Consider the following 6,000-nt stretch of genomic DNA (forward strand, 5'->3'; position numbering starts at 1 on the left):
ATTATTCAACCAAATCAACGTCAAAGTGATTTTAGTTAGAAACAAAGTTCCTAGAAAAAGCAACTAAAAGTGAAGTGCTGCATTTATAGCATGATAATATTTAGATTTAGCCAAGCCTAAAAGCGAAGCTCCCATAAAATACTAATCATTTTGATACTCAACACAATAACCTTTAAAGAAATTCACCAATAAGCATCTCACCAAGGCAATGAGTACAGCGAACAAAATATGCAAATCACTCCGTGCAAATGCCAAATAGCTACTCCTGTCCGGTTTTAAAGCATGATTCTCAACGAAAAATGGCCAAATGAAAGAAATGTTAAAGAATAAAATTCATTTGATGTTGACTTCATTTCAAGAAAAAGCCAAGAAATGCATTTAAAAGCCGGAAAACATGAAAAATTTCAATTTACAAGTCCTGTACCAGTATTCTGTGACTTTTAAAGAAATTCACTAAGAAGTATTTTTACAAACCGAAGGAACTGAACAAACAAATTAAAACAAAGAAGTCTCTATAAACAATACGCAAGGAAATGCATTAAGAGGGGATTAATAAGTTCTTTTCACGCAGCTTGTGAGGGTGGTAAACAATTCCAACCCTGCGTAACAGAAGAAGGATTTTAGCAGTCTGCGAAGCAGATCTCCCTAGTGACACAAAGAAAACTACAAACTTCGGCTTGGCAGTATCTAAAAATACGGTATTATTATCTTTAGCCGTGAAGTGGGAAAAACTCCAAAAACAATTGTAATTGTAATTTACAACAACTTCGACAAAGAAACTCAAGTGTTATTGTTTAGAGATTAGCGAAATTTTAACAATGAAACCAATAAAATGACTTCAGAGCGTGGTTTCAAATCAGAAAGACTTCACGACTCCTTTTGAAGCTATCTCACCGAAGCGGTGCCTTTAGAAAACACGACGGCAGTTTCTACGACAAAAAGTCACTCACCACAATTCATAAATTATCCGGGCAGAAATTTCCAACAAACAAAGTGAAGACTGTAATGAGCTAATGTTTCGATAAATCAGCGAGTCAACCACTTTTTCAGCTTTGTATACCGCTTGGTAATTTTAGAACCATGCAAAACACGTTTGATTTTTCTGCTGAATCATGTGACTTTTTTTTATACTACTGCACATTTTTCCCGCCAATCAGGAGAGAATTTAAAACTGCGAACAACTTTCTGCTGTCTTCTGAGACAATTATTTCGGGTTTTTATCCTACTACTTTGGTATGGCTTCAAGATTTATCACCTCAGAGTCTGTAATATTACATCCACCAATAACCACTTCAACTGAAGCATAAATTGATAATTTTTTTTTCTGCCCAGGGCTTTGCAGTCATTTTTTTGGCCATATAGATTTACCAGTCGTTTAAAAAAATCGAATCCAGCTTCGAAACAATATTGTTCATTACCATTTTGTTTTCTAAAAATTCGTGAGAGATGCATTAACCCGTTGATCTGTATTCATGGTGGTCATGTCTTTCGGCCATCGAAGGAAAGAAAAAAAATTCCAGGTACTCTTTACCAGGCAAAGTTTTTATGGCTTTCTACCCCCTGATGTTCTTCATCGGTGCCCCTTAAACAATGTTTGGTGTTTCTTGTTTTTCATTTTAGGGCCAAGAGAGGTAATATAATCGAAAACAGGACCTTGAAATATTCGCGTTCACGCAGTGTAAGTGGCGTACGTATGAACGTCATAGGGACAATCACGTGACAATAAAAATTGTCTCGGCTCGATGGGTTACCAAATTTTCTAAGGTATGGGGCTACGCTCGTGCGCCTTCGGTGCAAGGGAGCTACGCTATAATTTACTTTTAGGGGAACTCAAATTCTCATCGTATTATGCGCAAACATGTCTCATTTTGATACTCGTAAAGCTTGTCACCCACATTTTACTTGTTACCTTCAGTGTCACTTTATAGATCACCTCCATGGGTGAATTCAGAGGTGTCCTGAGGGTCGATTGAACAGAAAATTTCTATACACACACGAAAATTTCCAGAAGGTGTTTCATAAATAGATTCTTTCGGGTTTCGTAATTCTGCTCGGTTCCGATAGAAAGTCTTTAAGAGGAACTAATGCACTTTTCATCATTTGGACCATTGAGACCTATTATAAAACCTTGCATTACCTTCACATACGACTCGTAACTAACCCACGATGCACCACTCATGACCTACATGACGGGACGCACGGGGCTTCTACTGTAAGTACCGCAGAGAAAGGGTAGGAAATTTTCCAAGCATTCCTTACATACTATCGCTAGGGTTCTTCGTCTTGCGGCCAGGGAATGCGTCATAATCTGTTTCAGTGACATGTCGATGATATTAAATAAAAAATGAACCAGAAAGGGCCGATGGAATATGAGGCAAGCTTTAAAATGAAGTCACGATATTAACAGTGCTTTAAAAGTAAATAGTGCGTTCGAGTCATTCCCGATGCTTTCAAATGATGGCGGACCCCACCGACGCCAATAATCTGGAACAAAACAAGGTCATTATATATCGGATCACATCTAAACACACGTGAAGAAAGACTTGGGCAGGAAAAAAACGTGAGCGGACAAAACCGGGGAATGCCGATAAATCAAGTAATCCCGCAATGATGAACAAATTACACAACATGAACCTTCCTCTGCTTCTCCCCCCTGAACCAAGTTCAGATCTACGAACTGAACTTAAAGATACCAAAGTGCCTACAAATGGATGTTGAGCGCGGCGAGCAGACGTAAATGTCTTGTTTACCCAATGAAAGCCATCACAATAAACTCTGAGCTTGCATCGAGACGCTTGGCCGGGCGTAAAGGTGCGTTTGATTAAATTAATCAATCTAACACAACCCAGATGATCTGGAATACTTGTCTGAGTATGTTGTTGGCAGTGGGAGCCGCGTGTGGTATTATTATGCTCAGCAATTGAAGTTATTGTGTAGAAAATATCGCACAATCACACAGCCGAGGGAAAAAAAAAAAAAAAAAGCGCGAGGAGAAACTTAGTACATGGAGGTAAGATAGATTGTCAGTGCTTTAGGTGACCATGCACGGCTACCAATGGCTTGGCCAATCGCGTGGCTAATGGCTCGTACATGCAACGAATCGTAAAAGTCCGTAAGTAACGACCTCCGAAAGAAGTGAGCTCACCCCCTATCCCCTGAAAATAGAGGAACTAAGGTTCAAAAGTATAATTATTTTTCCAATCAATAACCTGAATAACGTACGATAAACTGATGACGATTCAACTAGGGAAGGTATAGTTTATTCCAGGAGGCGTCATGAAGCGCCCTTGTAAAACAAACCCAGCAAAATTTCATCAAGTAACAAGAAGGTACTAACAGGACCTTTTCCTCAAATTGAAATTACTAAAATAGACAACTTTGCATCATTTTTAACAGGAACGCATAAAAAGAACGTTTAATCATATTGAAATTAAAAACTTGACCGGGGCAGTTAAATATTTATAAAGAAGACTAACGTAGCAGTGCATCATGAACAGTAAAAATAGTTTAAGGTATCTTACATCACGTTCTACATATAAATTGCCCACCCATGTGCCAGCAACATAAATTGGAAGAAGATTGAAGAATTTCTAAACGATTTATAAGAACTAAGTGTTTTTACGAACTACATCCACACCCTTAGAGGAGTACAGCCCTGTTCTCATAGAATTAATTAAAAAAAAAAAACCACCACGAAGAGATACTTACAATAAAAGTCACCTTGCGTTCATGGGGTAAGAGATTCTCGCCCATATCACCTTTCTTTTTTTTCTCGTAAGTTCTCGCGCGTTTAGAGATTTGCCACACTCGCGTTTTAGGTTCGGGGATCCCAACCAATGCTTACCTAACTTTTTAAAGATGCTACTTTTAGCCCTCCCCCAAATCTACACACGTGTATTTCACTTGTGGAAGTCTTTTCATTTCGACAGTGCTTAGGTGAGAGATTCTCGTCGATATCAACTTTCTTTTCTTTCGCGTGTTTTCGCGCGTTTAGAGATGCGCCACACTCGCGTTTTAGGTGCGGGGATCCACACCAATGCTTACCTAACTTTTTAAGAGCAGCTTCGCCTAAATATCAACTAGACTTGGAAATAGCGAAAAAATCGAATTTCTTCAAACTCGCCCAGAATGAAGCCCTACGGGCACTAGTTACAAAAATATCGTTTTAAGTTCGATAAATCAAAAATTATTTTTTTCGGCAATTTTTTTCGATTCGATGCTCCAAATCGGCCAAAATCCATCGAAAATGAGCGGCATATTCAGAGGCTCCTAAACTCAAAAGTAAAAATCTTCATTACAAGCTGATTGTACGTCGTATTTGTACTTCCTTTTTTGTCTATTTAGAGCTTAATAGATTGTGATTTGATTAGAACTTAAATATTTGACGAATTTTCTAAATTAACGACCCAAGACAGCTTTACAAGACGTCTACATTTAGCCTATTTTCAAATGCTAAAGAGGCGTTCTGGTACACGGCTTTTCCCAAAACGACTAGTTTGGTCTGAAAGAGCATTGTTTCTTCTTCCAATTGGTGAAATAAAATTTTTGGGTAAATAAAATCGCGAGCGCTGAGATAGCGAACTAAATGCAGCACTTCTTCCTGAAAACGTGACCTTTGACCCGAGCGTAACGAAACCAGTTACTGCAAGAAAACCCGGAAGAAAAGCAAACGCTTCGTTATTTTGAAACAATTTCTAGTGATATCTCTCCGAAACCATGATTGCAAGAAACTATTTCCAGATATGAAGTGATACAGGGTCAAAGAAGGAGGCTTCAAGATTTTATAGCATCGGGCAGGTCACGGAATATTAAACATTTCTTCTTTTAGAGGTTTTCAAATCTGGGTCCAGCTTCTTTTGAAGGTTAATCCTAGAAGGCGACTCTTCTATAAATATAAATATTCAGGTAAGTATCGGCTAACATACTTCAAGTTTGCAAATTTCACTGGTGTAGTGTTTGTAAGGTACATTTCGGTGCATCATACATAATATACTTAAGCGCGCAATGTAAGTTGGGAAGTTGATTATTAAAGCAGCATGGCGGATTTCTAGATTAGATTCGTGTGTCGTATCCGTTCATTGCAATAATCCAGTTCCATCGGTTGTGGAACGTGACATCTGGCGACGAGGATTGAAGTTGCAACTGCCCAGACCATGGCGTCAATAAAGATAGACGATTTGACGAGTGTAAAACCCTTCGACCCACATGGTGAACCTTCAGGCGTGGGAAGGCGATGGCAGCGTTGGTTGAAAAGTTTCTCGATGTATGCCGACAGCAAAGGCTTGCTCATCGAAGCGGATAAAGCGGATAATAAAATCCAGAGGAGAGCTTTACTCCTTCATTCTGCTGGCGAAGCTGTTCAAGAAATTTTCGAAACGTTGACTGACACAGGCGAGGCGAAAGATTACGAAAAAGCGGTGAAGGCTTTGAACGATTATTTCATTCCAAAGGTAAATTCGACATACCAAAATCACCTGTTCCGCAGCATGGAACAACAGGACGGCGAAACTGTGGCTCAGTTCGTGACGCGATTGAGGCAAGTGGTCAAGGACTGTGACTACGGCGAACAAGCCGAAAACCAGATTCGTGATCAAGTCGTGCAAAGATGTAAATCACATGAATTAAGGAAGAAACTACTGGAAAAAGGTGAGAAATTAACCTTAGAGCTGCTACTTTCGACGGCAGCAAATCACGAGCGAGTTCAATCACAGCTGGAGAATATGGAAGGCAGAAAGGATGTGAATTTGGTCCGCGACAAGCAGGAAGACAAAGACAAGGAGTCTGTAAAGCGAGCATGCTACAGATGTGGAAAAGTAGGACATTTTGGACGAGACTCTGAATGCCCTGCGAAAGGAAAAACTTGCTATAAGTGTGGAGGAGCTGACCATTTTGGTTCGCAGTGTAGAACGAAAACAGCCAAACCTCCCAAACCTAGACGGGAAGAGAAGACAAAAGGAAAGAAAAAGAAGAAGTCAGTAAGGTATGTGGGAAGTGAAAGAG

This window comes from Orbicella faveolata, unplaced genomic scaffold, assembly GCF_042242905.1.
Source record: "Orbicella faveolata isolate gen_17 unplaced genomic scaffold, um_ofav_v1 contig_25, whole genome shotgun sequence".
In the NCBI taxonomy this organism is placed as follows: domain Eukaryota; kingdom Metazoa; phylum Cnidaria; class Anthozoa; order Scleractinia; family Merulinidae; genus Orbicella; species Orbicella faveolata.